Raw genomic sequence first — 22,783 nt, forward strand, 5'->3', positions numbered from 1 at the left:
CCACGTTTCTAAAAATGTGGCTCTAGCCCATTACTATGGCCGCGTTTTGAAAACGCGGCTATAAGCCCTGTAGCGTTTTTTGAATTTTTCTATAGCCGCATTTTTAAAACGCGGCTATAGACTTTTTAAAAAAAAAAATCTGTACACATTCAGATGCAGCAACAAACGCTGCTATAAATTATAGAAACGCTACTATAAAAAACCTGTCACATACACAATTCAACCTGTCACATACACAATTCCAACTTCTTATTCCTGTAAAATTCCAACACATGCAACAAAATAACAATCTCAAATCTGTCACAATCTCAATCAAGCTTTAAAGACTATGGAAAATTATCAACCTTCAAGGAATATACAGTTGAATACAGGCTCTTGTCTACATAAATAAGCATCAACATATGATTTTTCAACCATCCTCAACTACAAACATTACATAGATGCTTCTAGGGGTTCCTTCCATCTCCAAGCTCTTGTCTACATGTGAATACCCTTGTTGCCTTCCAGGTAGAATACAGTTTATGTTTCAATGGTGCTACAAAAATATAATGGCAGTTAGACAAGATTTGCAACTTTTTACCCACTTTTTCGTAGTAAATAGTAAAAATTCATAACTTCTCAGTTGTCATACACTCAAAAGCAATAATAATTTCATATCATTCCCTATGCATGTCTCTTCCTAGACAATGTGACAAGTATAAACTTTACTCATCACTCTTAAACTAGCCCACTCGAAAAGCAATACAAATTCCTTTGAATATCAAATGTCAAATTCTTTCTAAACAACAACAAAAACAAATCTTTTAAAAGTGACGTCATACCTGCAACTTGCGAAGGTACTGAGGCTGACCATGTCCTGTCTTAATGGTCCTAGTGCGCTCCAAAAGCCTATCAGCAAAGGTAGGAATTGCCATTATCAACATAAGCGATAATGGAAACTTTCCTATACAACAAAATTACAGAAATTGAACTAGCAAAAAGTACTAAAATAACAATATAGAAAACAAATCAAACCACAAATTATGAAATGGTATTGTTCAAATTTCAAACTTACAATGAGAATGCATGGCTTCACTATTTAATCCTCTTGGTCTTCTATGTTGTTAAAGCATCAATGTAGTTGTCTACATATACAAAAGATACAACTACAAGGCCGTGTGTGCACAAAAAATATTGGCCATCTTTGAATGGCATGATTGACATGTGTATAATATCAAAATAATAATAATGTCTACCATACTCCTTCATGAACAGCCAAAATATTGAAACTCTGTAGATAATACAATATACAATCACAAAATATCCACGAAGAGTCTTCAATTCGATGCAGTGTTACCCTGAATACATTAAACACATCGTGTTATTTCTAACGTAACAATTCATTGCAATAAACCACTATTTTCTTTAAATTAAACTAAACACAACATTTTTAGTACCTAGAATTGCAGCTGTGAAGCAGTTATAAGTGGGCGTAAATCACGTACCATCTTGCCCATTACTTTCATCACCTCTGCCATTTTTTCGTCATGCCTTGCTTCTGATTGGGCAATTGCTGAGGTGAGTTCCGCCTTATGCTGCTCATGTAACTCCGCGATTTGCTCCTAATGCCTCTGCTCTACCTGGGCAAGTTGGTCCCTCAAAGTTTGGTGCGAAGTTTCCAATTCATTCATTCTATGGGTTGTTTCGATGGACAATAATGGAAATGTGTAGCATGAACGATTGGACCCATTTCTTCCTGATGGAGTTGGTCCAAAACCCACCCCACGAACACGTCCAGAATGTTTTACCCCCATCACTTGGGCAAAAGCATCATCCTTTGACCATAGGATTCCTTCGCGGCGTGATCCTTGTAGTGAGCTCCCACGTGCCAAAATTTCAGTCATTTGTTTCTGTTATCACACAAGAACCAAATAACATAGGCCATTGTTAGCTAAACAATTCACGCACAAAATACAAAAGAAATAAGTTACGATATACGACTTACGATCTTCTCCCCCACATCAGGAGTAACAGGATGCCCTTCTTTGGTGCTGTATACTTTCGCAAAAAGCACGGCACGCTCCACTGCCTGCCCAGTTTCTTTTGCCTACATATTCAACATTCTTATTACAATAGTGAAAATTTATGTTGGTGATATGAAGCGGCAATCGACAGTCAAACTTAGCAAACAGAATTTCACTCATAACATGCAGTATAATGTATACTAAAATACTAATCATTACATTATTACGTTCAAGAAGACAAGTTTTGTTATCTTTATGCAAATGCTTAGTATGAAACGGTTTTGGTCCCTATCTTTATGCATAGAAGCCAGCTTTGGTGTTGTATGTCATTGCATAGAAAAAATTGACCAACATGTAAATATACATCTATGACAACTGTTTATAGAGAAGCAAAGTGGACGAGTTAAAGAAAAAGAGTAAATATTACGCACATGTTTATATTCATTGAAATTAACTATACACTCAAGTTGTATGGTTTGTCATTGACTCAATATTAAGTAAAATGCATTACGCACTCGAGAATTACACCGTTGTAGTATAAAATCTAAGTTTTTAAATAAACTTAAATGACAATGTACACAACTCCTTCCATATGCATATTCCTTAATGGTTCATCCACTTTCATACATTCTTCCAACTCAACTATGACAATCATTTTTTCAATACCCTATTTTCTTTTAATATGGTTCACTTATTCTTACTTTGTTTGTACGAAAATAGTTCAGAAACATATTTTGAAAACACCAAAGTTGTATCCTTGTGTCAATACTTCTATCTTGTGCAAAGTGTAACAAATAGGTGTACTTTGATAGTACCTTCCATGCACAAGTTAAATCAGCTTAAGTTTAGATGCAACTATGAGTTTGGTAATTAATCGTGTGATAGCCGTGTTTATCAATCGAAACCACCAACTAGGCATCCTACAATTGTACATTAAATATAGTCACACATTATCACGCTGCATTAATCACTCCTATGTGTTGTATGCATGCACCAATGTCACATATGCATGCCAATTGTATTGCAGTTGTCCACTTTCAACCTATTTAGTTTTCCACAGAGAATGTAATAAAGGAAAGAACATTCAAAGAACAACCAATCGCTATATACCAAACCAATATAGCAAGTTCACAATGTGTCAAACATAGTTCTTAATGAAATCACTAATTAAGAATAGGAAACACCACAAGAAATGTGTATTCACGGTCATGAACATGCAAAGAAGCCAAGTCTTCCTTACCCCATCACTGTGCTCTCATTTGCATCAACATGAAACCTCACATGGTCCTCTAACCGAACGTTTTATTACGTAATTTTACTAATGAGGCAAGCAAGGCTAACAATTCCATATTAATTCACACAAAATGCTCAAGATTCTTCTGTAAATTAGTTTCAACAAACTCTTTATATTCTTTACCTTTCAATCTACATACATGTACAATATTAAAACCCTGGGTAGTTGTTATATAATGCATTTCTTACCATATCGTCTGCAGTTTGGGCAAAACTTATAGGCCCTGATCTTGCGATCTCCTTCTGTTTACCACGACGTCTTTTGTTCGTACTACTTAATGTCTACGAACAAAATAAAAACTAAAAGAAATCAGTGTGTCCATAAACTATACTCGGTAAATTCAAATACCGCATCCTATGTATATTACCAGTAACAGATAAAATAGCAAGAAAATTTTCATACCCGCGTGTCTTCATGAAACCAATAGTCAACTAGCTGAATAAACTCCTGCTCGTCAGCCCAATCTAGTCTGCTTTGAATGACATTTGCTCTCAACGCATCATCTTTGTAGCATTTCCTTTTCAACTTGCCCCGTCGATTCCTCCTCAATTCCCCCAGCTGGTGCATTGCCCAAGTCATTTGATCAGCTGGTTGGATAATTTCTGGGTCAATGATCCACCGTTTCTGCAATGCAAAAATTGAGTTAGCATAGTACAATAGTCCACCCTACTGAAAAATCCGAGACTTACCACACACACAATTATACATAACAGTTTAAAGTAGCTTAATTTGATACTACCTCAATTTCCGTCCAACTATCTACTTTGTGGCTAGTCGGGACACGTGTCCAAGCAGTTGGCACAAGTGGGCAGTAGACGTGGCTGAGGCAAAAAGTGCCCAACCACCTTTTGAATGTTTTTCCGCTCTCCCCAATTGGTTGTCATGTGGGTGATCTTCAATAAGTTTCACTTAAAATATCAATTTATAATTATCATAATTATAATTTTATTCTTTAAGTATAATTATATTTTTGTACTAACTCTTTCTTTTTGCCAAGAAAATAAGAGAATATAAATAAGTTCATTGGATATAGACCTAGGTTCTAATGATAAGGGCCAGAGCCAGAGCTAGAGCTAGAGCCGCTTCATTTTGTTAGGATCAAGAATTACAAGTCCCAACCGGATTCAAAGTATGTTGGTGTTGGATCCATCAACCCACGTTGGTAAAACATAATGTGTTTGTTTGTATAAACAAAAAAAATAAAAAGAAGATAAAACATAATGTGTGGCTAGTCATTTTTTTAAAGTTTTAACTCTTTCAAGAATTTTTTGTTTTTAAAATTATAAACAAGTTTGGCTATATTCCTTGTTTTTGGTCTATTAGGTTAAGTCCAAAATTATATGTAGCATCATATATTCTTGTTCTAGATAGAAGAAGTAGTTCTTGTCTGTTTATCAAAAAAAAAAAAAAAAAATTTCTTGCCTGTTTAACCAAGAAAAAAAACAAGGAAACAAAAAGATAGAGAGGTGTCTGCAACATTTTAGGGGTACGTTACTATGCCCAGCGTCGAAATATACATGCCAACACTTTCCCAAAAGTGCAACATGCTACATGAGGATCCCATGCATGGAAGATCTGAGCTTTGATGACAAAACTAAATGCCAAAATGAATGAACAACACAAAATAGATTTGGATATGGTATTGATTAGTAACATATATGATGAAAAACAGCTTGTAAATTTATCCAAGAAATGTAGCAACAGAAAGTATTGCATTTTTATCACATAGTTTCATGGAAATATAAAGAAGTTTCACTAACCTTGTTGCTGCAGACATTTAAGCAAGCCAATGGTGCAGTATGCTCAGGCTCTCAGAACTAGACCTTTCGTCTATAAAATGAAAACCAAAAGAAAGAGTTATAGAGAGAGTTTTAAGGAGAGGAAGATAGAAGAGCTTGAAAATATTAGAGCTATGGTGGGAGAGTGTGAGGGGTATATGTATATATAGAGGGTAGCGAGAGTGAATGGACGGCTAGGATTTCATGTGAGAGAAAAGCCAGATTTGGAGGCGAAGAAGAGAAAAATGATGAGAAGGAAACGTGACGAGGTTGAATTACAATAATCATGAAGATATCATCATGATTTTGACTAGGCTAGTTTTCTCTTTCACTAAACAATTAATAATAGTGAACGTAATTTAGCTGTCTTTGATATCGACATGTTTGAAACATGCTTGCTTTCATGGGCTTCTCTTCTATTTTTAATCAATCTTTTTAAAATTTATGTGAGACTTTAATATATATATTTTTTGTTTATTTTTGTAACTGTTATATCACTTTGATGGCCATGGCTATGTATTTCACTGCAATAAAATTATCAAAGATACATGCCAAAGATTCTTTATTTTGTTTTCTTTGAATTCTTTTTGGATTCATTTGGGGGAGTTTCAACTGAATGTGGGAAGCAGACTTTTGTGGCCTAATTAAAAGGGAATGAAAGATTATTATTACAATATTAGTAATTTTGTTATTATTCATTCATGGTAACTATCAATGGGAATGGACTAGACTAACAAAGACAAAGGAGGTCATTGTTAATTACTAGCTATTGTAGGGGCACAAATAATAAGTACTTTTGTTGATAAAATGATGTCGTTGGTTATACCAAATAAATTGGCCGGATGCTGAAAGACATGTGATGTGAGGATAGGGCGACACACATTGATCGAGTAGACTAATACACCATAAAAATTTCAACCAATGTGACAAGTTGTTATTGGTAAGTTAAGAACTAATGTCACCAATAGGTCCAAGTGAAAATTAATTAAAACTTGTTTACTCAACTATTGTGAAAATTATTGTAGAATTCACCTTTCAACTAGGTGTGGTCAGTACAATTCTGGAAGGTGATTCTCAGGTTCTCATGGGTGTTTTGTAGTGAAAATTTTGTTTATTCCTTAACAACCACAATACTTGTATATACAGGTTCTAAATTAATTGGGCTATTTTCATGTAAACATCAATGATTTTCAATCTCATATTAGGTTTAAACCTAAAATCAAAACCCTAAACCTAAAATCGAAACCCTACAATCACAAAATCGAAACCCTAAACCTAAAATCGAAACCCTAGAATCACAAAATCGAAACCCTACAATCACAAAATCGAAACCCTAAACCTAAAATCAATACCCTAAACCAAAAATTGAAACCCTAAAACAAAAATGGAAACCCTAAAACATAAATCAAAAAAGCCCACTTTAAAATACTTACTGTTAGTTGGCCCTCTCAGTGTCTTGAGTGAGATTGAGAGTTCGAGAGAGAGAGGGAGAGACTTAGGGCAGTGCTGGTGTGTACGATCGGTGGTGGAGATTCGATATTTTTAGGGGTTTTTATTTTTATTTTTTTCAGGGTAAGGCTTTTTGCCGCCGCATCGGACTTCGGTGCGGGTGAGGGTGGAGGCGGTGCCACAGCGCTTGGTCTGGAGGTCAGTGATGATGCTTTGATGAACGACGGCGCGGGCGGTGTCGGGTGGGGCGGATTGAGTTCGAGTTGGGTCTTGAGGGAATCGGGTTCGAAGGGCTGTAGACAGAGCAAGACTGTTGTTTGGGTAAGGAGATTTTTTCTAAACTATTTATAGTAGGGATTGTGGCCGCGTTTTTTAAAACGCAACTTCAAGGATTCTTGAAGCCGCGTTTAAAAAACACAGCTTCAGGGTAGACTATGGCCGCGTTTTTGAATAAACGCGGCTTTAGGAGAGGACTGAAGCCGCATTTTAAAAACGCGGCTTCAAGACATATATTAATATATATATATATATATATATATATATATATATATATATATATATTTCAGATGGGTCTAAAGCCGCGTTTTAAAAACGCGGCTTCAGCCCATTTCAGAAAAACGCGGCTATTGGTCCAAAAAACGCGGCTACAGAGTTGGGCTTGGGCTGCGTTCGTCACACACGGCCATAATATAGGTGCTGTGGGTGCGTTTGTTAGAAACGCAGCCCAAGTAGGGTCTTAGGCCGCGTTTTTACAAACGCGGCTGAAAAAAACGCGGCCTAAGACCCGCGTGTTTTGTAGTGTCATAAAGAGTTATCATCAGAAGCGAGCACCTTAAGTTGAAACTCTATAAAAAAAATTATTTGTACTTTTTTAGATTTTAAGCTACAACTTGCAATAGTAGGCTATAGACTAGAATATAATAAAACAATAGTTTTCATCTTATTTTTCCTTATATTCATAATCTTTTATTGTATAGTACTAATGAACATGGATTAATTAAATAAAAATATCGAAGCCACAGGCCTGAAGCTTTTTAATTATATTGCTCAAAATTCTTACCTTGTCTTTCTTTTCCCACCTTACTTTGTATGAAGTTGTGAAATAGAGATGTAACAAAGTGTCAAAAGTAGGGAATTAATCATACTCAAGAACATTACCGCTAATCTTGATGTTTGGAACCCAATGATATTTGGGGACTGAATAAAAATATGATGATGTTAAGTTTTTGAAGGATAACTATGTTCCTACTAGCCTATATGCATGTGTGTTGCACATGTTCAAAGACTCTTTTATTTTATTTTATTTTCTAAAAGACAACTTTTCATATAAACTATTTTGGAGTTGATGCATTTTCTAATCACATCATTTCCTTGGGTTTGATGATATTTATACATTTGTGAATCAAATAAAAATTTCGTGCTACATCTTAATATCTTATCACTCTCTTAGGAATTTTGGTGATTGAAAAATGCATCAATCCCGAATTAGTATACTATTAGGACATATGTGATTCATGTTAGGATCATATGTCACTATTTTATGTAATTGGCTAATTCTTTGACAAATCATTTTTTTCTTGTAATTGGGTAGATCTAGGATGTGTTTAATACTTCAAGAAACCTTGTTTCAAGTTCAAGTTTTGAAGCCATACAAGTTTGTCCAAGATTCAAGTGTGAAAAGTGTTGTTCATTAAAACTCAATAGCTAGTATCTATTAAGGATTAAAAGAGCTGCTTCAGCCCGTGGCTCGACAGTTGCTCGATAGCTAGAGTATCTGTCGAGGTTTGTGAAACTCAAAATTTCTGGTCTGCTTTTCATCTAATCCGTGATTGTATGTTTGGGCTTTCTTTTCTCACAACCTTAGACATATAAAAAGATTATTTTAAGGGCCATCAAAGGTTGCACAGCCAAGACACAAGTTGCACAAGTGTTGAGCAAAGTTTGTTCATGCAAATTGTGACCGAGAACAGAATTTGTCCTAGTTCATCTTTCTTGTGAAGAAGCTGTTGTGTTTGTGCACCATAGGGTTTTGTGACCAAGGAGCTTCTCAATCTTCATCGTGTGATGAACTGAAGAACTTTGCAGCCAACAATCTTCTCTAGTTGGTGATTGAAGTCCTCGACTTGAAATCCGACACCATGAAAACCTCATGAACCAGTCTTACCACCGTCCTCGTCTTGAAATCTAACACCATGAAAACCTTACAAGTCTTAGTAACGCAAACAACGCCGTTTCCCCAAAACATGCACTCAACCACATTCTCGTTGAAGTAATCTTGCCTTAGAATTGAGAGATTAGGCTCGATCAACTCCGCGTGAATGTTGTAGCGATAAATAGTGCCGACTTGAATGATATAGACCAAAGTATGATTGTCACTCCACGACAAACCGATCAAGCGACGACCGAGGTTCTTCCAAACGGCGTCGGAGAGGGAAACGCCAGCAGAGTTGAAGAGGCGAAGCTTTCGGAGCGCGGACTTGGAGTAGAGCTAGACGATCTTGGAATCGTCGTGGATGAGAGCGACCGGACCGCCAAATGGGGCGTAGGTGACTTTGTGGCGGCTGAGATCAATGTGCTTGCATTTGATCGGAGAGTTATGGTTCATGAGCCTTTCCTTTTGCACTGTGCTGTGTCTGGGTTTGTGGGGTTAGTGTATTCTAGATTCTAATTTTGTTTTGTTTTGTTTTGTTTTTTTTTAATTTTGTTTAAATTGATAAATTAATTTAAAAAAAATCAAAAGATTAGTGTATGCTGACGTGTGTTTTTTAATTATTATTTTATGCTGACGTGGCATTTTAAAATATTATTTTATTGGCCATGTTAGCCCAACAGTAAACTCTGTTTGTCACATCAGCATTTTCTGTTATTTGGGTGACAGTAAGGACTTAAATGTTACGCGTTAATTGGTTTAGGGACTAAAAGTGGTAAAAATAAAAATGTAGGGACCAAAATAGAAATCGGGTCAAAATGTAGGGACTAAAAATGCATTTATGCCTATAATTTTTTGCTTTTCTAACCATAAAAACTAGTAAGTCCCACACTTGAATCTATTGTTTGGTTAATGTTCTTTAAATAATTTTTAGAAAATTGGATTTTATTTTCCTTGTTGGCACAATTGTTTATCAGCCTTGATTTAGTTGAACTCTTGAAGACACTTGGTTTGGGGTACTACGTGGTATTCAATGACTCAAAATTTTGCTATTATATTTTGCCCACAAAGTTTAAAAAAAACCAAGTAGATCATTTAGTGTGATGTGAGAAGTAAAATCAAACTAATGTGGGGTTTATACTTTATATAGGCTGCATAAGAAGTTTCTCAGTTGCTTTAATTCTCAAATATCTTTTAAGAAATGTTTGAAGTGAACAGAAAAATATGAATATTTTTATCCGGATATTTAATTATTTACATTATTCATTCAAGAGGTTGGGTTTAATTTGTCTATTCACAAAAATTTGCTATGATTAGTTTATCTATCTTATCTTTTGTACTTTTCTTGCCTAGTGGTGTGATGAGATATATGCCTTTGGGAGAGCACAAACCATCATTACATGATAGTACAAACTCAATTATAAATTTTATTTACAATAACAAATGTGCAAACGTTGATATCAAATTTTCTCCTTTGTTGGCTAGACTTTATCGTTATCCGTAACAACTTAGGTGAGTTTCACTTGAACTTTATATATATATATATATATATATATATATATATATATATATATATATATGCACGTTTTTAAATTAAATTAGTTTGCGTGTTTAAAGGCTCTTCTAATTTTTTTTCTTCTAAAGGTTAGTTTCTTCCATTCATCATAATTTGGGGTTTTTACATTTCCTAATAAAAAAAATACTTACAAGTGTGATGAGATTTATATACAAAAAAAATTATTTCACCTACATGAGGAAGAGTTTTTTTTTTTTTTTTTTGAGAGGAAGAGATTTATATACATAAGGAAGAGATAAGATTTTGTGTGTGTGTGTGTGTAACCGTATATTAAAAGACTGTAAATAAAGAATTGTAAGACAATTAAGCTCAATTTTTTAAAAAACAATTGAGGAAAAACTCAATTATAGAGATACCCAAAAAAAAAAAGAAAAAAAGAAGTACAAGAAGAATATTAAAATATTTTTTTTAAAATCAAATGGTAATGATTTTTTTTAAATGGGAGGAAGATATATATATATTGTAGGGACATTGGGCCCAGTAATCTACAAAGGATGGTCCAACAAAGTCTCTTGGGCTAAAAACCCAATCCAAGAACGTTAAATGATCTATGAGTACATGAATGTACCTCATAAAGAAAATGCCAAGTAAAGATGTAATAAACGAGTGAACAATGATGTCCGAGGAAGAGATTAGTCCTCGGATATTAAAGCCGAGGTCATAGAAAGAGAAGTTTAATATCCTCAGGCTATGTTATAAAAAATCCTATGGCTACGGGAAGACACAGTACACGTGGAGGACAATGGAAAGAGTTGTGAAATATCTAAGGTAAAGCTGCTACCACCGCCCACACATTAAAAACTCTGCAATTGATATACTGACTGCATTAATGGAGACATGGGACCTGAGCATGAGGTTTGGAACTTGGTCCCTGACCCTAGAGGATTTCGAGGAAATTTGATGGGACAAGTATCCAAAGCTAACGTTACAACCATGAGGTGGAAGATGATAAAGAGAAGAAGAGGAAGTATAAATAAGAGGAAAGACCTTCAGAAGAAGGGGGGCTTTTTCTTGAGAAAAAAGAAAGAATAGCACATGATAATCTGACGATCTATAATTGTAATCAACCTTGAGAAGCAATACTATAAGCTATCCTCGGATTGTGTCCGAGGAAGAGCTTTCATTTATATTCTTATAGTTAACTTCTTGTTTGTGCCATTGGGCCCGAGGCCCATTATTTCTTTGTTGTTTGAACCACTCTCAAAATTTAGATTTCAAGCACACTCTCTACAAATTTATTGTAAAAGGCCTTTCAAGCCCATTCCCTTTGATTGTGGATTGGAGGTTCGAATTGTGTCCTTACAATTGGCGCCGTCTGTGGGAATTTAGTCTTTGAGGAGGTTTAAGACATCATGGCGGGCTCAAGACCACAACGCCGTGCAGAGTCTGTGGGCTCCCAACATGAGGATCACTCCCTGCATCCTGATCACGAAGAGAACTGGGAAGGTAGTGTGCATACTACGCACACTACCAGAAGTACGAGTCATTCACAAGGGGAAAGCGAAGCTCCTCATGAGAAGAATACCAGGACCATACAGAAAGAGATTGACAGCCTAAAAAGGAAATTGCGTCATGAGAGGCGGAAGCGAACTTCTTATGTCTCTGATCCCTCTTATGAGGGTTCCGAAGATGACAATTACAGACAGAGATCTAGGACTCCCCTAGATGAATCTTTTTCTTCCAAGGAGGACAACCTGCATGGGAGGCATGATAGAGACTACTCCTCTAGGGGCTTGGGAAATGATGCAATGGATAGGGCGTTACACTAAATCTCTAGATCACCCTTCATACGTAAGTTGGAAGAAGGGAGGCTACCTCGGCGCTTCACACAACTGGCCTTCACTATTTACAATGGCCGAACGGATCCTGTGAAGCATGTGAGCCATTTCAGCCAGAGGATAGCGGTACATTCCAAGAATGAGACCTTGATACGTAAGATCTTTCCTTCTAGCCTGGGGCCCGTGGCCATGAGATGGTTTGATGGCTTGAGGGCAGGCTCTATCAATTCTTTCAAAGAGCTCACTAGAGCATTTGGATTTCGTTTCATCACATGCAGTAGATTTCCTCGGCCTTTGGATTCATTATTATCCATGGCCATGAGGGATAGAGAAACCCTGAGAACATATTCAGACAGGTATTGGGAGATGTTTAATGAAATTGACGGGGACTTCGATGACGTGGCGATAAGGACCTTCAAGGTCGGCCTACCTACGGAGCATGACTTGAGGAAATCTTTGACGAGGAAACCTGTCAGAAGCGTACGTCAGCTCATGGATCGCATTGACGAGTACAAAAGGGTTGAGGAAGATCAGCAGCAAGGAAAGGGTAAGGTGAAGGTTATCCCACAAGAAATGAGGGATTCAAGGTCGGACAGATACAACAACAACAGGCCTGCAAGAGATTTTTCCAGACAAGCTGGTCATACGCCCCCAGTGCAGGTGGTCAACACCGTTTTCAAAGAACCAGTGCAACAGCTGTTGGAGAAAATCAGGCATGAGTCATTCTTCAAGTGGCCAAATAAGATGGCAGGGGACCCTTTGAGACGTAACCAAAATCTCCATTGCCATTATCACCAGGAGAGGGGTCATACCACCGAGGATTATCGGACTCTGTGGAATCATTTGGAGCAATTGGTTAAGAAGGGAAAGTTAAAACAATTTTTGTATCAGCCTAATGGGCAAGGAAACCACTTAGGGACGACAGGCCATGGGGGTTCTTTGTCAAGGCCTCCTCTAGGAACAATCAATGTTATTTTTGTGGCACTTGGAAGGACTGGCTCAACTCCTTTTAGGGTGATGTCTGTGGCTCAGACCCTGGCCGAGGAATCAAGGGATCAGTCGAATAGGATTAAGGCAAGTATACCACCAGTTTTGGGTTTCTCGGAAGAGGACAAAATCGGGATTATCCAGCCACATGATGACGCCTTAGTTGTTACCCTAAGAATAGGGAATTACGATGTGAAGAGGGTGATGGTCGATCAAGGCAGTGGCACAGATATCATGTACCCTGACTTGTTCAAAGGGTTGAATTTAAAACTTGAAGATCTTATGGCGTATGATTCACCCTTGATAAGCTTTGAGGGAAAGACTGTCATACCAAAGGGGCAAATTAGGTTGCCTGTACAATCAGGCATAGAAGTGGTAAATGTAGATTTCATCGTGGTGTACGTCTATTCTCCCTATACGGCTATTGTGGCAAGACCTTGGTTGCATGCTTTGGGTGCTGTTTCCTTAACATTGCATGTCAAGGTTAAGTTTCCTTCTGGAGATCAAGTGGTGGAGCTGCTTGGAAGTCAATCTGTAGCTAGACAGTGTGTCACGGCTGCAATTTTGCGTCAACCTGAACCGAAGTCCTCAGCCTCGGCTAACGGAAATTCGTAGCAATCAAAGTCTTTGGCCACAACCAAGGTAGATGAACCTGCATGTGAGGAATTGGAAAGGATTCTCATAGACAGCGACCCTGAAAAGTTCTTTCAGGTAGGGGTTTAATTGCCACAGGAGGAGAAGACAAAACTGATTTTGCTTTTGAGGAGAAATATGGATGCATTTGCATAGAATGATTACAAAGCCCCTGGGATTGATCCAAGTTTCATTTTTCATCATTTAAAAGTCAATCCAGCTGTGGTACCGAGGAGGCAACCACCTCGAAGGTCCTCCAAAGAGCATTCTGAGGTTGTGAAGGAGGAGGTGCTCAAACTCAAAAAGGCGGGTGCTATCAAAAAAGTTTTCTACCCTGAATGGTTAGCCCATACGGTCGTGGTGAAGAAGAAGAATGGGAAATGGAGAGTCTGTGTGCACTTCACAGATTTAAACAAAGCTTGTCTGAAGGATTCTTTCCCAATGCCTCGGATTCTTTCCTAATGCCTCGGATTGATCAGTTGGTGGATGATACTGTCGGGCATCCTCGGATAAGTTTTCTTGATGCTTTCCAAGGTTACCACCAAATACCTTTAGCTGTGGAGGACCAGGAGAAGACTGCATTTGTCACCCCCACAGGAAATTATCATTATAAGGTAATGCCCTTTGGCTTGAAAAACGCAGGGGCTACCTATCAAAGGATGATGACGAGAATGTTTGAGACACAGCTGGGAAAAACTATCGAGGTATATGCGGATGACATGGTGGTAAAGAGTAAAGTGGTTTCTACGCATTTGAAAGATCTGAGCAACACTTTTCAAATGCTAAGAGAGTATAAATTGCGACTCAATGCATCTAAATGTTCTTTTGGTGTGGGGTCGGGCAAGTTTCTAGGCTATATGGTGACTTACCGGGGAATTGAGGTGAATCCTACTCAGGTTAAGGCCATTAGTAACTTACATCCACCTCGAAATCCTAAAGAGGTGCAGAGACTAATAGGTATGACCTCTACCCTCAACCGATTTATATCTCGGTCCGCGGACAGATGCAGGCCTTTCTTTCAGTTGTTGAATAAATGAAAGGGTTTTGAATGGGCCGAGGAGTGTGCAGTGGCTTTTCAACAGCTTAAAGAGTATCTCTTGCAACCACCCATTATGTCTCGACCAGAAATTGATGAAGTTTTGTTTGCATATATTGCAGTAGCTAACTATGCAGTTAGTTTAGTTCTTATACGGGATGATAATAATGTCCAAAGGCCAGTTTATTATGTAAGCAAGTCTCTGCATGAGGCTAAGGTGAGTTATTTGCCATTGGAGAAAGCGATCCTGGTGGTGGTGCATGCTACGCGAAGGCTTCCTCATTACTTCCAGTCTCATACGGTTGTTGTCCTTACACAACTCCATCTTAAATCTATACTTTGAAGTGCAGATTATACGGGAAGAATTGCCAAATGGGGCACTATCCTAGGGGCTTTCGACATCAAGTATATGCCTCGCACCTCTATAAAGGGGCAAGTCATCGCAAATCTTGTGGCGGAGTTTGCTGAGCCCACATTAGAAGAACATATTGAAGGATCAAGCATGGGTAAAAAATCAGTAGGCATGATTTCATACAAAGAGCCTCCGTTATGGAAAGTACATGTTGATGGAGTAGCAAATCAAAGAGGATCTGGTGTAGGGCTAGTTTTGGTATCCCTAGAGGGAATTACTTTTGAGAAATCTTTGAGATTGGGGTTCTCGGCCACCAACAACGAAGCAGAATATGAAGCCGTCCTCGCTGGAATGAACATGGTTTATAAGATGGAAGGGAAAAGGATACAGATGTTCTCGGATTCTCTATTGGTGGTAGACCAAGTGGAAGGGAAGCTAGAAGCAAGAGATTCAAGAATGCAAGGATACCTAACCCAGGTCAGATATATGCAATCCAAATTTGAGTTTTTTTCTTTATTGCATGTATCCAGATGTGGGAATACTCATGCCGATTCCTTAGCCACACTGGTAACCTCCTCGGCGCAAAGCCTACCTCGGGTCATCCTTATTGAAGATCTGTGGAAACCCACTAAGACAAGTGGTAGCACCACTCAAATTCTTCAAATTAGGGTAGGGCCTAGTTGGATGGATCTAATTGTGACATTTCTCAAAGATGATATCTTGCCTAGAGAAAAATCCGAAGCAGATAAGGTTCGTAGGAGAGCACCTCGGTTCTGGTTATTCGAGGACCGGAAATTATACAAACGCTCTTTTTCAGGACCATATTTGTTATGTATGCACTCCGAGGCAACTGAGTTACTTTTAGAAGAGTTGCATGAAGGGATCTGTGGAAGTCACATTGGAGGAAGGTCTTTAGCTCATAGAGCCCTTACCTAGGGCTATTGGTGGCCCAATATGCAGAGGGAGGCACAAGATTACGCGAAGAAGTGTGACCAATGTCAAAGATTCGCTCCAAACATACATCAACCAGGAGGTGTTCTTAATCCTCTATCTAGCCCTTGGCCTTTTGCTCAATGGGGCTTGGACATTGTTGGGCCTTTCCCAAAAGCAACAGGAAACAGGCGGTGGCTCCTCGTCGAAACGGATTATTTCACCAAATGGGTTGAAGCTGAGCCATTATCAAACATCAGAGACATGGAAGCAAAAAAGTTTGTATGGAAGAACATTGTTACCATGTTTGGCATCCCTCATACTCTCATTTCAAATAATGGTCTACAATTTGATAGCAAGGCCTTTAGGAGATACTGTTGTGATCTAGGCAGCATGAACATATATTCCACTCCAGCTTACCCTCAAGGGAATGGGTAAGCCAAGGCCGTCAACAAAGTGATAGTTAATGGGCTCAAGAAAAGGCTGGGTGATGTTAAGGGAAGATGGGTGGAAGAACTGCCACATGTCTTATGGACATATCGAACTACACCATGAAGGTCCACAGGAGAGACACCCTTCTCCATGACTTATGGAGCCGAGGCAGTAATACCCCTAGAAACTGGGTTCCCAACCCTAAAGAAAAGCTCCTTCATTCCAGATAGCAACGATAATCTATTGAGGAGAAATTTAGACTTAGTTGAGGAATGACAAGAGAATGCCATGGTTCAGCTAGCTTGTTATCAACACAAGCTCAAGCAGGGGTATGATTCTCATGTAAAACTACAACCTCTTACACCTGGGGACTTGGTACTGAGGAAATTTTTGGGTACAACAAAGAACCCAGTATGGGGAAAACTGGGGCCCAACTAGGAAGGATCTTATCGTATTACTTCAGTCGCAGGCATAGGGGCTTATAATCTTGAAGATCTAGACGAACATGTTGTACAACGTCCTTGGAATGTAAATAACCTACGAAGGTATTATTATTAAATATAAAGAACTTCCGCCATTTTTGTTAACACTATATTACGTTTATTATTTTCTTTCACAAAGTATCAAACTGAATCTTGGTATGCCTGTATCCTCAGACCACATACCTCGTCTAAATTGATATGTTTTACCAAGTGTTAAACAGAACCTTAGTTATGTCTGGTTCTCGGATCATCTACTTTGGGAAAATTAACATTTTTTACCAAGTATCAAGCTGAAGCTTGGTATGCCTGGATCCTTGGACCACATACCTCGTCTAAATTGATATTTTCTGTCAAGTGTTAAACAGAACCTTAGTTACGTTTGGTCCTCGGATCATCTACTTTGGGAAAATTAACATTTTACATTTTTTACCAAGTATTAAACTGAAACTTGGTATGCCTGGATCTTCGGACCATATACCTCGTCTAAATTGATATTTTATCAGGTGTTGAACAGAACCTTAGTTATGTCTGGTCCTCGGATCATCTACTTTGAAAAAATTAACATTTTTATTTCTTTCACTAAGTATCAAACTGAAGCTTGGTACGCCTGGATCCTCGGACCACATACCTTGTCTAAATTGATATTTTCTATCAAGTGTTAAACAGATTCTTAATTATGTTTGGTCCTCGGATCATCAACTTTGGGAAAATTAATATTCCGTTTCGTTTTTATTAAGTATCAAATCGAAGATTGATATGTTAAACATTTGACAAAGCTTACTAAGGGTTTTTACCCCTTAGACGTGCCCCATTTAAGTGAAATTTAACCACTTATATCTTAAAAGTTTCTTTGAGACAGTGATAAATGGATAAAAATCCATGAGCATCACTTAATGCATCTACAGACATATTGAGCATATCTATGGTATAAAGTTCAATCCAGGTTGTTGCTTTAACTTTAGTAACTTAATAAGTGTGAAGTGGTGTAATCAAGGCAAAACAAAGGTAAAAAGCATCAACAAACAAGGAAAGTAGAACTTATGCTTTCATTCAAAATTCTCTGGAAATTACAAAAGTACTTACAAAATTATCAGAATTAAACTAAGTAGAAATAAAGGAAAGGCTAAAAACAAGAGAAGAGCAGTCACTGCTTCAACTTTATCTTCAAAGGGCCTTTAGGGTCTTGAGGAAGTGGAGGCTACACAGAAGACTCATCATCAATTCTTTTGCCTTTTGGATCATCCTTTAAAGTTATCAGATTCGCTTGATCACCCAGCACATTCTTGGAAGATTCATAAAGGTCACTTGAGGGCTATATGTCCTCTAGTGCCTTTTCTTATATTGGATCATCTTGCTTAGGGAGTTGATCTTCATCAAGAGTTGAGTCTTCAGCCAGTTCACCTCTTTTATCCTCAGATGGTAGTTGGGCAGCATCATCATCAGCTTGAGGAACGTCAGAGGCTCGAATGGCTGGAGGATAGTAGACACTCACTGCTTTCCAAAGAGTAGAAGAAGCATCAACCCCAGCTTGGGAAAGTGCCTCGTTCCACACTTGGAGGCAGTAATGTCTACATACCTCAGGAACCTGAGCCTTGAAGGTTTTTGTGATCTCCTTCACACCGATCTCGTAACCTTCCTGTTCAGCTCGGTCCTTTGAATTCTCGGCCTCTTCTTTTGCCTTTTCAGCCTCTTCTTTTTCTTGAAGGGCTTTCTCTTTGCCCTTGATGGCCTCCTCCTTGACCCTCTTAGACTCCTTCAGATCTTTTTTAAGATCCTCAATAAGCTTTCATGCTGCAGCAAGGTTCTTGTCAGTTTGTCGGAGCAGCAGTCCTTGGTCCTCGGTCTGTTTAGCAATTATTTTGAGAGCAATCTCTAAACCTAACCTCTCACTCTCTGCCTTAATCAGTTTGTCTAAGACCTCCTGCAGCTTTTTCTTCTGTAGGTCAGAGATCCTTTGGGTGGTTTCGTGCCTTAATTCCTCGGCCCTCAAAGATTTATACGAGCTGATGGCGATCTCTTCTGCTCTATGGGCAGATTGAACAGCCTGTGAATAAAAAATAAATAAATAAATAAAAAAAATATAAGTTTTATGAAATAAGAAATAGAAAATAGACAAGGTTTAGAAGAAAACTTACCATCGCAAGTTCCTTCTTCAGAATCATGAAAACATTGTGGTCTCTCTTCTTTCTGAGCTCACCCATGTCCTCGGGGAGTAGCAAAGCTTGCTCCAATGCATCTGCTACGCATGCAACAGTCCCCTCATCAGAGTTTCTGATGGACGCGTCAACAGTAATGGCACGGTCATCCATAGTCATGTCAGGGAGCCATAGTGGAGTGTGTACGGCCACGTGAGATTCGGTCCGTTTGTCCGACCTCGTCTGCATGGTGCGGGCTTGCTTCCCACCTTTTTCAATCTTAGGCTCTTTAGGGAGAGAGCCCTATCCTACCTCCATCACTTCCTTCCCCTTTTGCTGATCCCTTTTCCTTTTAAGGTCAGTCGGATTGGTACGTTGAGGTTGGGAAGGAGGAGGAGGAGGAGGGAGCCTAGACTCAGGGCCCTTTTCAGCACCCTTTATCTTGGACCCTAGGGCGTAGTTCCTTAGGAAGCTCTTGAGAACCTGCGTGACCCTCAAGTACATCTTTTAAGCTGAGCTTGGCCTTACGCTGAATGCCCATATTATTGGATTGTTGAATAATAGCTTGTGAGACTTAAGAGGAGGTGCCTAGGATAGAAATTGGGTCTTTAAGAGAGTGGGGTTGGTTGAAAATCTCGAACTTGTCCTCGGAATCAGATACTTCGACGATGTCTTTTTCTTCCTTTACGATAGGATGGGAAGAGGTTGCTTCACCAAGTGCGTTTTGTGTTGGAATAGGGACTAGGGGAATCCCAACCAGAACAGATTGTGGGGGTTGTATAGGTTGAGTAACCAGAGTACCCTGAGGAATAGGAGCCCCCTCGGGTAGCAGGAAACCTTCAACGGCAACGCTGATCCGCGGAAGGCGGGGGTCCTTGGCTTTGATCACACACTTCGGCGCTTGAAAAGCTTTGGAAATGGGATCGTAGCCGAGGATGAGATGAGTCGCTTGGAGTTGGCTGTCTATGTGCACGAAAACTTCGGCTCGTAGGATTCTGTCCAATCGACCAAAATCGACAAGGAGAGGATGACGATCTGCTGCGTGTGGATCTGTAGAATTATCCAAAAAGAAAAGGGGTAAGAATAAATAAAAAGACAAAAAAGGGTGGTTTTGAGGGTTCTAGATAAAATCCAAAAACTTCACTTGGGGTCCTCTCTCTTGTCAGACAGGGTAAGCCGTCGTGCCAATCTCCTGATACGATCAGGAAGTCGTTTTTAGACCCTTATTAGATTCATGTAGACACTAAATTAGCCTAATTATTGGATGTCTAGATTTTAGGTAATATTCATCTTTCTTTGTTAGGTAGTGGAGGTTATAAACCCAGTTCACGTCGTGATGGGTGAGCCCTAGGTTCATCTTCTCGTTTAAGGCATCTATGGAACCTAGGATTCTAAAGACATTTGGGGCGTACTAGGTGGGAGCTAATCTAAAGGCCCTAAGGTAATCCCTAGTCACAGTCCCCATTGGGATTCTCATTCCCCCTTCGATGAATGCAATCATCGGGATTACTACCTCCCCCGTTTTTCTTTTTACAAAATATTCCTCCTCATTACAGTAGCTAATAGATACGTTTGAAGGGATTTGGTATTTAGCCTTAAACTGCTCTATTTTTTCGTTTGAATCCACCAGAGATGCAAATCTACCCATCTTTGAAAAAGGGGGTGTAAAGAAACTAAAAAGACTATGCCGAGGACAAGAGAGTACAGAGAAAAAGAAAAAGAAAGGGAAGAAAAACAAAAGAAACAAAGAGCTGATAAGAAAGGGAGAGAGTGTGGGAGAACTTACTTTAAAAAAGAAGAAGGCACGGTCACCTCGGACAGGGTATTTGGAAAAAAGAGAAAGCACGTGAAGATAACAAATGTGGCAGGTACGTTATAGGGATATTGTGATGTGAGAAGATTTGAAGGAAATTAGTATTTATATATCAATATGAATTATAAAGCGGGAGAATTCCTGCCTCAACCCAAGAACAGCTCTCAACAGTTGGATATGTGTCACATCGTTGAAACGTGGGGGACATGGAGACGCTAGACTTTAATTCAGGGGCGTTTCGCATGCCGAAGCGTCGGGAACATGCGATAGGTAGTTCAAAAGTCATTGTCCCCGTCAGCAATGTTGCCAGAAATCTGCAAGATAAAAGGAGATGTAAGTCGAGATCCTTTTTTCATCCTGAGTTGAAGAAATAGAGAATCTCGAATGGCTATTGTAGGGACATTGAGCCCAGTAATCTACAAAGGATGGTCCAACAAAGTCTCTTGGGCTAAAAACCCAATATGAGAACGTTAAATGATCTATGAGTACATGAATGTACCTCATAAAGAAAATGCCAAGTAAAGATGTAATAAACGAGTGAACAATGATGTCCGAGGAAGAGATTAGTCCTCGGATATTAAAGTCGAGGTCATAGGAAGAGAAGTTTAATATCCCCAGGCTATGTTATAAAAAATCCTATGGCTACGGGAAGACACGGTACACGTGGAGGACAATAGAAAGAGCTGTGAAATATCTAAGGTAAAGCTGCTACCACCGCCCACACATTAAAAACTCTGCAATTGATATACTGACTGCATTAATGGAGACATGGGACCTGAGCATGAGGTTTGGAACTTGGTCCCTGACCCTAGAGGATTTCGAGGAAATTTGATGGGACAAGTATCCAAAGCCAACGTTACAACCATGAGGTGGAAGATGATAAAGAGAAGAAGAGGAAGTATAAATAAGAGGAAAGACCTTCAGAAGAAGGAAGTCTTTTTCTTGAGAAAAAAGAAAGAATAGCACATGATAATCTGACGATCTATAATTGTAATCAACCTTGAGAAGCAATACTATAAACTATTCTCGGATTATGTCCGAGGAAGAGCTTTCATTTATATTCTTATAGTTAACTCCTTGTTTGTGCCATTGGGATTGAGGCCCATTCTTTCTTTGTTGTTTGAACTACCCTCAAAATCTAAATTTCAAGCCCACTCTCTACAAATTTATTGTAAAAGGCCTTTCAAGCCCATTCCCTTTGATTGTGGATTGGAGGTTCGAATTGTGTCCTTACACACACACACACACACACACACATATATATATATATATATATATTAATGTTGATATTGACTATCCAAAAACTTGAAGGAAAGAAGTGATAAAGCAATTCTGTTTGTTTCAACATTAATATTTTCTGGAAAACTGGTCATTTTCCATAAAACATTTTTGCCTTCTAAGAACAATTAAGCCATTGTTTCTAATGTTTTGCCTAATAGAGTAAAAAGAATTCTGCCACATTTTTTTTTTCAATTTCTAATTTTTTATGAATCTTAGAGTGTTTTTAAATCTAATAAAACCATCTGAGATAATATTTGGGTTACTTTTGAGACTCTCCATCATATAAAATCAAAGGAATTTAGTAATTTGGGCTTTATAACTCTTAAGTTGGATATGAGCAAGACATACAACAGAGTTAAATGGCTTTTTTTTTTTTTTTTTAAATAATGTAGTGGAAAAAAAGGGGTTCCATAGTAAGTGGATTGAGTGGATTTAGAATGCATTAGTTCGGTCTCTTACTTCATTTTGGTCAACAGGAAACCAAAGGATCCTTTGGTTTCCTGTTGACCTTTATCCCTTATTGCTTTCTGCTTTGATCTAGAGGTTTAAATCGTCTTATTCAATAAGAAGTTATCAAGGGTAATATTCAAGGTTTCTCGTTGTGCAAAGATTTTTTTTTTCTTTAGATAGTAGTCCTTTATTTTTTTTTTCTATGAACATGCCTTTGGACAATAT

General features: G+C 38.5%; 2 long non-coding RNA genes across 2 annotated transcripts in view; both read right to left on the reverse strand.

The window, feature by feature from the left end:
• Nucleotides 1–376: 376 nt before the first annotated feature.
• Nucleotides 377–22,783, reverse strand: part of LOC142637853 (uncharacterized) — a 74,804-nt gene continuing 52,397 nt past the window's right edge. Inside the window, exons 2-4 of the long non-coding RNA XR_012844918.1 lie at nucleotides 1,055–1,337; nucleotides 822–888; nucleotides 377–535 (exon numbers count right to left, since the gene is read on the reverse strand). This is a non-coding gene — a long non-coding RNA (uncharacterized LOC142637853). The remainder of the gene's footprint in view (nucleotides 536–821; nucleotides 889–1,054; nucleotides 1,338–22,783) is intronic.
• Nucleotides 1,810–3,566, reverse strand: LOC142639163 (uncharacterized). Its single transcript, XR_012845136.1, has 3 exons — nucleotides 3,486–3,566; nucleotides 1,985–2,086; nucleotides 1,810–1,889 (listed from the first exon to the last, which is right to left on the reverse strand). It is a non-coding gene; the product is annotated as an uncharacterized LOC142639163 (long non-coding RNA).

Source organism: Castanea sativa, chromosome 6 (assembly GCF_040712315.1).
Source record: "Castanea sativa cultivar Marrone di Chiusa Pesio chromosome 6, ASM4071231v1".
Classification (NCBI taxonomy): domain Eukaryota; kingdom Viridiplantae; phylum Streptophyta; class Magnoliopsida; order Fagales; family Fagaceae; genus Castanea; species Castanea sativa.